The sequence below is a fragment of the Mobula birostris genome, chromosome 32 (assembly GCF_030028105.1).
Source record: "Mobula birostris isolate sMobBir1 chromosome 32, sMobBir1.hap1, whole genome shotgun sequence".
In the NCBI taxonomy this organism is placed as follows: Eukaryota; Metazoa; Chordata; class Chondrichthyes; order Myliobatiformes; family Myliobatidae; genus Mobula; species Mobula birostris.
The window spans coordinates 18,677,355-18,690,482 of record NC_092401.1 but is presented as its reverse complement, the minus strand read 5'-3'; positions in this window follow the sequence as shown (position 1 = coordinate 18,690,482).

Genomic DNA, 13,128 nt, shown 5'->3' with positions numbered 1-13,128 from the left:
GGTTGAAGAAGTTTGGTATGGGCCCCCAAATCCTAAGAACTTTCTAGAGGGACACAATTGAGAGCATCCTGACTGTCTGCATCACTGCCTGGTATGGGAACTGTATTTCCATCAATCGCAGGACTCTGCAGAGAGTGGTACAGACAGCCCAGCCCATCTGTAGATGTGAACTTCCCACTATTCAGGACATTTTCGGAGACAGGTGTGTAAAAAGGGCCCAAAGGATCATTGGGGACCTGAGTCACCCCAACCACAAACTGTTCCAGCTGCTACCATCTGGGAAACAGTACCACAGCATAAAAGCCAGGACCAAAAGGCTCCGGGACAGCTCCTTCCACCAGGCCATCAGACTGCTTAACTCATGCTGACACAGCTGTATTTCTATGTTATATTGACTATCCTCTTATACATACCACTTATTGAGAATTACTATATATTTCACATTGCACATTTAGACAGAGACGTAACGTAAAGATTTTTACTCCTCATTTATATGAAGGATGTAAGTAATAACATCAAATCAATTCAATTCAATTCAATTCCATAAGACGAGTCATCATAGGCAAGCTTCACTGGATCTTGTGGATCATCACGTGTGAGTTCAGTGTCTGACGTCACTATTTCCTTCGCATTTTGGAAAGCCACCTCACACTGCTTTATCCATTTCTTCCCGATCTGTAGTAATGAGTTCAAGGGGTGGAGCACAGTAGCCAGGTTTGACAGGAACTTGTCATACTAATTGACAAATTGTCAAAAGGACTACAACTGTGGCAAGTCCTTTAACCTCAGGGCATCCACCACTGCTTGAATTTTCTCAGCACACTTGTGTAATTCTTGTTAATCAATGGTGTGACCACACTAAGTCTTGATTAGTTTAAAGAATTCACACTTGTGTGGTGCTCTAAACCCATAATCTTCTAATCTTTTTAACACTGTCTTAAGATTTTGGATAAAAATGATGACAATGATGTCATCAGGTAGCACCGAGCGCCTGGGCAGCCGTATAGCACCTGGTCCATTACTTTCAACCTGATTGTAGGTGCAGATGCTACTCCAGAAATAAGCCTATTATAGTGATAAAACCCCTTATGGGTGTTTATGGTGAGAAATACTTTGGACTCTCCTTCCATCTCCATCTATAGGTAGGCCTCAGCTAATTCTATCCCAGAGCTGTGGCCTCTTTCACACCACTCCCATAGAACAATGACTGAAACTGTGAGCACAGACATGCACACACAGGGACTCAAATACTTGCACTAATGGCACTTTGTGCATTACTGTGATATTCTGGTGCTGCTGCAGCTTATTTTCTGCTACTTATCTATTTAATACTGTTTTTCTATTACTGTCTTGTTTTTATCTACTGCTTTACTTAATTGCCTGAGAGGAAGCCAAACAGAGTTTCATTGTACCTATGTATAATGACAATAAAGATCATTCAATGCAATTCATTCAACTTTGCTGAAGTATTTCACTCCAGGTCTGCAAAGAGACCTTCTATCCTGGGTAGAGGGTATTGATCTACCTTCAGTACTAGATTAATGGTGACCTGACAAACCCATCCTTCGTGGTTACTAGGACCACTGGCATTGCCCACGGGCTCCATTCAGCCATGGAAAGAATTCCTTCAGCCTCCACGCGATCCAGCTCACTGGCTACTTTATCACCTGTGTAAGGAACCAGACAGTGTTTGTGAAACTTGAGTGTGGTATTTTCATGTAACATTATTTTACCCTTTATATGTTCGAGTTTTCCAATGCCATCCTTGAATATTGCTGTGGCATCATCCAGTACCTTTCTTAATTTGATTTCAGTTGACACTTTTGCTGGGGATGTGGCACGCAAATGGTAGATAGATCTCCAATTGAATTGTAGTTGTCTCAGCTAATCACAGCCCCACAATGCTGGCCCTTCTGCTTTTATACAAACACAATATGGCTTATTGGTGTTGTATTTCACTGTTGCAAATGTTACTCACACAGGAGATATCTTTTCTCCAGTATAAGTTCTTAGTTGGATATCTGCAGGCTTCATTTCAGTTTCTATGAAATGGTTTTCAAACTCATTTTGTGGAATGACTGAAACAGCCGAGCCAGTGTCCAATTCCATTTTCATTAATTTGCCATTCACTTCTGGTGTAAGCGAAATTGCTTGTCTGTTGTTAGTTTTCACTTTGTAAATCTCAAGGCCACCAAATCCTGTGTCTCTCTCATCATTATCAAGTTTTTCATCAACAGCATGCAGATTAGTGTTCTTCTTGAAACTGCAACTTGACTTTCTATCTTTTTCTTTTACTTGTCCGTTTATTTTTGTCTGCCTGACATACTCTTTGTATGTGTCCTACTTTGTTGCATTTTCTGCAAGTTTCACCTTTGGTCTGGTATATGTGAGCCCCTGCCACAATAGTAACACAATATGCTCGTCCAGACCGGTTTTTGTTTTGCCTTTGCAATGTTGTTCCTGTTCACATTCATTCCTGACTGCAAACTCAGTTGCATCTCTGTCTGCTGTTTCCATTGATGTAGCAGTTTCAGCTGCTCTTTTAAATGTGAGTTGGGCTTCAGTTAGGAGCCATTTTTGAATGCTTTCTTTTAAGATTTCACAAACTACACCGTCTCTCAGCACATCATTCAGCCCATTGCTGAACTAACAATGCTTGGAAAATCTCATCCATTCAGCCACATAAGCTGAAATGCACTCCCCTTCTTTTAATTCCTCTTATAAAACCTAAAGCATTCCGCAATCAACAATGCTTTTGATTCTAAATGTTCCTGCATTAAATTCAAGATATCAGCAAAGCCAATTTCAGCTGGATTGGTTGGAGCAGTCAGACTTCAAAGCGAACTGTATACTTTTCCACCGATTAATCAGCAAAACTGGCAGTCGCTTTTCATTGGCTATTTCATTTGGTTCAAAATATTGCTCTATTCATTCAGTATACATCACCCAGTTATCTGTTGTGCAATCAAACGAATCTATCTTTCCGATGTAGCCTGCCATTTCCGCTTTTATTTATTTATTACTATCATCCAGTACTTATTGTTTATGAACCCATGCTCTGTCCATTTTCTGCCATTTTTTTAACTCGACCAACTTTCTCTCCTTCTGAAGAAACACACACTGTGCTTTTTTTAAACTCAAGTGTCTCCCCATCCAAAGAAAAATAAATGTCTTGAGTTTTTTTTAACTTGAATACCTCACTGTACTTCAACAGGTAGGTAGTAATCTCGGGTTCATTTTAAAACTTACTCGTCGCCACTGTTATGTTTTGTAACTCGCAAACATAAAACTAATTGAAAGAAAAACACGGGAACCAAGGATAGCATGACTTTGTTTACCTTTAGTTAGGTGCTCACATGATGTGGTGCTGTAATGACGTATGCCATTCACTTACTTCTTACATATAGCCTGTAATGAATTATGTAATGAACAAAGAATACTTCATCAAATAATATATTTACAATATTACTCAAATATTACTGAAGTATTAAATACACACACTGGGAAAACCATCTATATAACCATATAGCCATATAACAATTACAGCACGGAAACAGGCCATCTCGGCCCTTCTAGTCCGTGCCGGACTCTTACTCTCACCTAGTCCCACCGACCTGCACTCAGCCCATAACCCTCCATTCCTATCCTGTCCATATATCTATGCAATTTAACTTTAAATGACAACATCGAACCTGCCTCAACCACTTCTGCTGGAAGCTCGTTCCACACAGCTACCACTCTCTGAGTAAAGAAGTTCCCTCTCATGTTACCCCTAAACTTTTGCCCTTTAACTCTCAACTCATGTCCTCTTGTTTGAATCTCCCCCACTCTCAATGGAAAAAGCCTATCCACGTCAACTCTATCTATCCCTCTCATAATTTTAAATACCTCTATCAAGCCCCCCTCAATCTTCTACGCTCCAAAGAATAAAGACCTAACTTGTTCAACCTCTCTCTGTAACTTAGGAGATGAAACCCAGGCAACATTTTAGTAAACCTCCTCTGTACTTTCTCAATTTTATTGACATTTTTCCTATAATTCGGTGACCAGAACTGTACACAATACTCCAAATTTGACCTCACCAATGCCTTGTACAATTTCAACATTACATCCTAACTCCTATACTCAATGCTCTAATTTATAAAGGCCAGGATACCAAAAGCTTTCTTCACCACCCTAACCACATGAGTTTCCACCTTCAGGGAACTATGCACCATTATTCCTAGATCCCTCTGTTCTACTGCATTCTTCAATGCCCTACCATTTACCATGTATGTCCTATTTTGATTAGTCCTACCAAAATGTAGCACCTCACATTTATTAGCATTAAACTCCATCTGCCATCTTTCAGCCCACTCTTCTAACTGGCTTAAATCTCTCTGCAAGCTTTGAAAACCTACTTCATTATCCACAACTCCACCTATCTTAGTATCATCTGCATACTTACTAATCCAATTTATCACCCCATCATCCAGATCATTAATATATATGACAAACAACATTGGACCCAGTACAGATCCCTGAGGCACACCACTAGTCACCTACCTCCAATCTGACAAATAGTTATCCACCACTACTCTCTGGCGTCTCCCATCCAGCCACTGCTGAATCCATTTTACTACTTCAGTATTAATGCCTAACGATTGAACCTTCCTAACTAACCTTTCATTGGAAACTTGTCAAAGGCCTTACTGAAGTCCATATAGACAACATCCACCGCTTTACCCTTGTCAACTTTCCTAGTAACCTCATCAAAAAATTCAATAAGATTTGTCAAACATGACCTTCCACGCACAAATCCATGTTGACTGTTCCTAATCAGACCTTGTCTATCCAGATAATTATATATGCTCTTTAACAGGTTCAACACTATCTCCTCCTTTCCTTCAAAATACCCTAGCATTAATGCACTCAGCAGTGGTAACTTTCTCATCTACGTCCTTCTCCTTGATAAATGCTGATGTAAAGTACTCATTAACAACCTCAACCACATCATTCACCTCCAAGCAAATGTCCCCCCCCCTTTATTGTAGAGTGGTCCCACACTCTCACAAGTTACCCTCTCACTCCTGATGCAATTATAGAATGCTTCAGATTTTCTTTAATGCTACTTTACTTTACCCTTATTTTAACATTGCTAAACTTCATTTGTCTTGCTAACCACAGCCCACTTAAACCTGCTAACACTTTCCCTGATGACAGAGTGCTGATACCAAATTGCGCGCATTCATGTTGAATAACGTTTAATCATTCAATTTGCTAAAAATAAGTTTGCAATATTTCAGACTGGAAATGCTTCGATATGAAAAGAGATATGTCTTAAGGAGTGTGTACGTTCTCCCTGTGACCGCGAGGGTTTCCTCTGGGTGCTCTGGTTTCCTCCCACATTCCAAAGATGTACGAGTTAGTAGGTAATTGGCTACATGGCTGTAATTGGGTGGCACCGTCTCATTGTGACAGAAGAGCCTGTTACTGTGCTGTACTTCTAAATACATAAAACAAATTAATTAAGCTGTGATTAATGAGTTTGGAAAGGAAGAGGTTGTGGGGATAATTAATTGAGGTGCAATAAATTGTAAAAAGCCTTAGCAGAATTCTTAGCAATGAGGAATTCAGATTTTAAAAATTAGCAGGAGAACTGCAGAGAATTAGATTCTTTTTTACCCAGTTGGAGTGAGCAGTCTAGAACTCACAACCTGCAGCTAATGAAGGCAGAAGTCCCTGTCACATTTTAAATGGCTGAGCACTTAAAAAAGCTCCCATGTCTGCCTTATGAGTTCATTTCATTGTGCTTCTTCCCGCAACACAAGCTCATCCCTTGCACCCTTTCATCCTCCCTACACCATGACCTTTCTCCAGCTGTCTCCAAGCTCGGGGAGAAATGTCAGTCACAGGTTTCAGGTTGAGATTCTGTGCAAGCATTTGGAACGGGGGACACCATCTGCATGGGACCCACGACTGATCTTCCCTCAGTCAGAACCCTGGCGAGTGGATCATTACCACTAAAGGTTTGACTATGCAAATGGGATCACACTGTCATCACTATGCTGCGATGAAGCTGTGAGGAATCAGTGGCACGTTGTGCAACAAGTGATCTGTGGAACCTCATGCTAAATCACAAAACACTGCCAAATGAAAATCACCAGTGAAGTTCAAGTTTATTGTCAAGGGAATACATACCTGGGTATAAATGTGATGAAAATTAGCAGCAGCACTGTACATAACAGATATGACTAATATAAATTAACATAAACTTAAATTAACATAAATTATACATAACCTACATGACAAAATAAACAAAAATAAACATAACAACATTAGCGCAGATTGAAGGAGAGTAAGATATATCAAAAAATAGGCCAAGGTAGTATTAGGACTTTGCTGGTTGGTTCTAGAGCCTGATGGCAATGGGGAAAAGGCTGATGTTGCCCCTTGAGATATGTCTCCTCAGGCCCTTGTACCTCCTGCCTAATTGCAGCAATGAAAAGAGGGCATGGTCCAAGTGGTGGGAGCCCTTAATCAGAATCAGAATCAGGTTTAACACCACCAGCATATGTCGTGAAACTTGTTAACTTTGCAGCAGCAGTTCAATGCAATGCATAATAATAAAAAACCTGTGAATTACAGTAAGCGTATATATATGTATTTTAATATGTGGGTGTCAGGGAGGGGTAGCACCTCTGGTGGGGGAACATGTCGCGTCCCTTTCAGGGTGGTTAGTCCACTTTTGGTCCCCACCTGGCACTCAGCTCTCACCTGTGGCTCCCCGTAGCTGTTTGCATGAGACAGCGGCCACACCCCAGGCGACGGCTTTGACAAGCCGGCTAAACCAGGTGAGGGTAGCCGACGGGTCTCAAACCCTCGGTGAGATAGGGAGTTGTCTATCCCAGCATGTGAAGACAGACTCCGGTGGACTGAGCAGACGAGACCAATGGAAGGTCCGACGGTCAAGAAGGTGGTCTCTGCGAGCGTCGTGGAACGTGTAGAGCACGACAAGACACAGAAGACGTCCTGGTCATCCACTGCACCTAGTCCCATCTCCAGCTGTCTCGACTCTGTCTTGCCACTGGATCCAGATGGGAATTGGGAAGAGAGAGTGAGTCTGACGCTGCGCAACTCTCCCTCACTTAAATCCAAATCACGCGCTAGTCTCGACACCATCATAATGGTGTCAAGGTCCTCATCGACGTCAATGATGGACGAACAACATTTTAATATGTATATATGTATGTGTCTATATATGTGTGGGTGGGCATGGGTGTGTGTAGTAGTAGTTAAATTAAATAAGTAATGCAAAAACATAGAAATAAAAAAGCAGTGAGGTAATGTTCTAGGTTCAATGTCCATTCAGAAATCGGATGGCAGAGGGGAAGAAGCTGTTCCTGAATCACTGCGTGCCTTCAGGCTTCTGTATCTCCTTCCTGACAGTACCAATGAGGAGAGGGGGTGTCCTGAGTGGTGGGGGTCCTTAGTGATGGACACCTCCTTTTTCAGGCATCGATCCTTGAAGATTAATGATTTCCTGAGACATCTTGTATGAGCATTGAAACAAAGGCATGCATTCCTCTGGCCCCTTTCACAATCTCAAAATGCCCCTAGATATTTTACGTCAGTGGAGTGACTCCACTATTACAACGCAGGAAATGCAGCAGCCAATTGTCACACAACAATATCGCAGCTTAATAATAATCAGGTGAATTGTTTTTATGACTAATATTAGCTAGAAGACCCTCTGTTGTTTGCTGTGTTGTTGTAGACATGACAGTGCAAAATGACCTTGATTTTTTTAAAAAGGATCTAGTGCTTTGCTTGATGTTTCATCAGGAAATAAAACCCTGACAATATAGCTTACCTTTTGTACTGCACCAGTAAGTTCAGTTTACATTCTTCTATGAAGTTTGAGAATTCAGGCCTCACATTAAGAAGCAAAGATACAGAATTACATACTGAAAATATTCTTGCATTTTGTTAAAGACCAGAGAAATAGGCACGTGGGAAAAAAACATAAAGCTCCCCACCAAGTCTCACAATGTCCTGACTTTGGTATCTGTTGCCACTTCTTCACCATGGCTGCATCTAAATCCTAAATCTCTTTCTCTCCAATGCCACTGTGAGTCACCTTCATTACACCAACTTCAAGGCAGCTTTACATCATTTTCTTATGGGCAAGTTTAAAGTAAGTTTATTTCCATCATGAGAGGCTGGGTAAACGGGTTGTTTTTTTCTGGAGAGTCAGAGGCTGACGGGAGATCTGATAGAGGTTTACATCATTATGAGAGGCACAGATAGAGTGGAGAGAGAGTATCTATTTCACAGGGTTGAACTGCCTCATACCAGAGGGTTTGAACTGAAGCTGAGAGGTGGTAGGCTCAAAGGGAATGAGAAGGGTAAAATTTTCATTCAGAGACTAGTGGATGCCTGGAATGCACTGCCTGCTATGGGGGTAGAGGCAATTACATTACAGGCTTTTAAGAGATGCTTGGATAGGCATGCGGATGTGAGGAAGATGGAGGGATATGGACATGGTGTAGGTACGAGGGATTAGTGTTTGGGTGTTTTTGACTTGCTTTTTAGCTGGTTCGGCACAACATTTTGGGCTGTACGTCTGGGAAACGACAATACAGGTTGGTATTGCCAGTGGAGCCACGTCCTGAGACAGTATTATTTTTAAAAGAGTCCACGTAGAAGTACCCCATCCTGGAAATGGGGTACTTGACTGGGAAAGCCGGTGTGCGTATGCACAAGTGCATGGGGGTGTGTGTGTGGGGGTGTCTGTCAACATATGTGCTTATGCTTGTCAATATGTGTGTGTGATCTCTGTCAATGTATGTGCCTGTATATATGTGTATGTATTTGTGTGTGTATCCATGTGCACATTCAAGTGGGTGTGTGAGGAAGTGTGGGTGTATTGGTCAATGTGTGTTGTTTGTATCTGTCAATGCATACGTATGTGTGTGTGTGTACGGGTGTTTTAGTCAGTGTATGTGTGTTTGTCTGTGCGTGTCTGTGTTCACACACAAGTGTTTGTGTGAGTGTGTGCGTGCATGTATGTGCATGCATACACACTCATAACTGTGTGCCATTCTTGGACCTGAGCTCAATGGTCACACCTGCAGGTTCAGGCCTGGCGCAGAGGTGTCAAATGATCTGGGACTGGATACACAATTAAACTCTGTTTGTAAACCCCTTCCTTCCTGCTCCCTTCCCATAAACAGTGAGTCACAGGATGCAGTGTGAATTTTCTGGAACAGCTTGTTGTGTCTGAATTGAGCTGGCTGCTGTTCAGTGGAATAGCCACAGGCATAAATCATGAGAAATCCTTAGTTAGTAGACAAGAGGGGCTCTCCCTAAGGGTGGAGGTTTGAGTAGGGAATGAAAACGTGCGGTGGGGGAGGATGGGTTACATGAATAGAGTGGACACCACAGCGCTTGCCCTAGACAGGAAGTTAGATTGAATAACCCAATAAAGACAAAGTATTTCGTTCTCAGAAATTCTATGTTATAAACTACCTTATCAGAGGAAGCTGCTAAGGGAAAAGTATATTTATTTTTAAGCAGCTTTTCAACTTTTTAATGTTTCTTTGGGAATAGGTTGTTTGGCTGTTGTGAGCTTACTGCCTTTCATCCCTCATTATTAATAAAAATCATGAACTAATATATTGAGGATGTGTGAATGAAAGCTGTGACTGGCGGTTGTCATGAGCTGAATCATTCTTTCTTGGACATTTTACTCAGCCTCAGAATAGGCTAAAGGTTTTTTTAATTTTTCCCACAAGCAGGGGCAAGCATAGAAGCGAAAAGGGGGTCCACCACTGTTCAGGGGGCAGCCCCATGTGAGTTCCAAAAGGCTCAGCTCTCTCTACTTATTCATGTTTATTTACGAGTTCCAAAGTCACTGTTCAGCCAGCTTGCTCAATGTTACAGGGCACTGCCCGCACATGCATGCAAACAAGACGAGGCCATTCTGCCCATCCATCCCTTCCTGCTGCATCTTCCACCGTGGAGCCAAGCTATTTCCTGAATTACCTTGGAATTTTTGGCCTCTTCTTTGTTCTCTAGACAGCTTTGCAGAGCATGGTCTGTCGTGTAGTGAGTTTCCTGAACTCAACACCTCTCTTAGCTGTGGTTTACTTAAAGTGACAGTTAAGATTAAGTGTCTCTAACCCACAGTGCATCTCATATACATCTTTATGAGGTCCCCTCACAGTGTGGTTTTGCTTTGAATTTGTCTGGGTCAAAATCTTTACAAGCTTTTCTCACATTTCACTCACCTCACTGATAGTGAGTAATTCTGTGTTGCCATTGACTCCTAGAGCCATCTAGAAAGCTCACATTAACTGTCATAAATTGTTCCTCACTTCAAGTATCTTTCTTTCATTTAAAACTACCCACGATTTATCCCAATCTTGTCCTCTGTCCTTAACATCTCACAACCATCTTTAACATGTTGTATGCCTTAGATCCATAGCCTCTCACTTAGTTTGAAACCTTTTCATAAAACTCTTTCATGACCTGATGCACTGGTGAAACTAACTTATCAAAATTGCAGATAGTTATTGTGAAAGGAAATTTTCTTTGTTACCCCCTCCCACCCCAATTCTTGGAACCATCTATTGTGCAGAACATTTGCACTTTTTAACATACACTCTGTGGCCACTTTATTTGGTACTTCCTGCATTTAGTAGTTCAAAGTTCAAAGTACATTTATTATTAAAGTATGGATACATCATACAATTTTCAAATTCATCTCTTAACAGGCAGCCACAGAACAAAGAAACCCAAAAACAAGCCCCATACATATGAAAAAAAGACTGTCTAATACCCAATGTACAGATAATAGAAAAACCACATTTTGTCCATAAGAAAATAAAAGAAGAAAATAGCCCACAAAAAAGACCATTGAACACCCAATGGGTAAAAGAAAACATCGTGCAAACAGTAACCGCAAGCAAATAGCATTTCTGAACAGAAGTCCGCTAAGAGAGTCCGAGACCCATAGTTCAGGGCAGAGCCGAGGGAACATCATGGGCCACAAAATGGCCGCCAAGTGTGTGTTCATGGTCGTTTGCTACTTCTGCCCATCCACTTCATGTTTTGATACGTTGTGCATTCGGAGATGCTCTTCTGCGCACCACTGTTCTGATGCGTTATTATTTGTGTTACTGTCCCATTCCTGATCTAATCTGACCATTCTCCTCTGACCAGTCTCATTAAAAAAAAGTGTTTTTGTTCACAGAACTGCTACTCACCAGATGTTTTTTGATTCTCGCACCACTCTTGGTAAACACTCGAGACTGTTGTGCATGAAAGTCCCAGATGATCAGCAGTTTCTGACATACTCAAACCACCCTGTCTGGCACCAACAATCATTCCATGGTCAGATTTCTTCCTCATTCTGATGTTTGGTCTGAACAACAACTGAACCTTTTGACCATGTCTGCATGCTTTTATGCATTGAGTTGCTGCCACATGATCGGATGATTAGATATTTGCATCAATAAGCAATACATGTGTACCTAATAAAGTGACCACTGAGTTTACATGGACTTTATCCTCTCTTAAGCCCTCTGCACTAGTTTGCTAATCCACTTGAAACATTGTGCTCAGGCTTAACGTTATTTCGTTGAAGGGTCTATGGCTCAGCTCCACGGGAACATCTTCAGCTTAGCACTATTTCCCACCGCAGTTTCATCCACCAGTGAAGTTCTAGAGTGGATTGATCAATGTGGAATCAAACACTCACTCAAGTATTACCAACAGACACGGCAGCATAACCATATTACAGTGCCAGTAATCTGGGTTCAATGCTACCACTATCTACAAGGAGGTTGTACAGTCTCATGACAGCTTGGGTTTCCTCCGGATTCCCCAGTTTCCTCCCGTATTCCAACGATACATGGGTTAACTGGTCACGTGGGAACGACGGCAATTGGGTTGTGTGGGGCTTATGGCCTAGAAGGGCCTGTTACCGTGCTCTAGTTCCAAATAAGTAAATAATGTTAATAAGTAACTTTGCCCAGTACAATGTATGGAAACATGGAGCGGAGACCAAGTTTGTAAAATCTGGTGAGAGCAATGGATGTTGGGAATGGTGAGGATAGAGTGACGGGGGTGGGGGTGGGGGGTGTCAGTGACCAAGATGGAGTACCAGGGGTGGGGGAGGATGCAGGTGCAGACACACCCATCCTTGAAACACCAGGCAGGGTGATTTTGATTCCAGTTGGTTTATTGGTCATTACAGAATGTCTGTCTGTGCCTCTGCTCCCTCCCCTCTCCTTTCCCCTTTTCCCAACCGTGATTCCCCTCTCCCTGCCCCTTCCCACTCTCAGTCCACAATAAAGACCCATATCAGAATCAGATTTATCACCACTCATATATTGTATGTCACAAAACTTGTTTTTTTGCAGCAGCAGTACAGTGCAAAACATAAAATTACTACAGTACTGTGCAAAAGTCTTCAGTTTCCTAGCTATGTGTATGTGCCTAAGCCTTTTGCACAGTACTGTACAAACATAATTAGATGGACAGATTGATTAGCTGCAGTGCAATGGCACAGCTCTATCTCAGCCTAGAATGTACGTGACTATATTGACCTCACTATATTTGGTCACTGATCTAACCAGATGAAGTCAATTAAGTTATGCACAAGTATGTTGAGGTGCAGGCACAATGAAAAACTAGCTTGCAGCGGCATCACATGTATGTAGGTACAGACAACTTACAGAATGTAAATTAAGCATAAAGTACACAAGACAAAAGTTCAAAGTTTAAAGTACATGTATGTCACCACCATTTCTTGTAGTGATTCTCTCCAGCCTGATTCCGACTTCCTCATAGGCCAATATCAACAGGAAACTGAGCAAATGTTATCACATCCCAAAAGTACAGAGCTGTAAGGAGAAAATAGGCTTTTATTTTGCCTGCTGATGTGCCCTGGATTGGCCTTTATAGCTACCTGAGCATTCACCAATAGACAACTCCTTAGAAGACTATCGTATTGACCTCAAGTGATTGCACTACTATGTCACCACATATACTATCCTGAGATTTGTTTTCTTGCAGGCATTCACAGTAGAACAAAGAAATATGATTATGAAGACACGCAGTCCTCTTTTATTGTCATTTAGT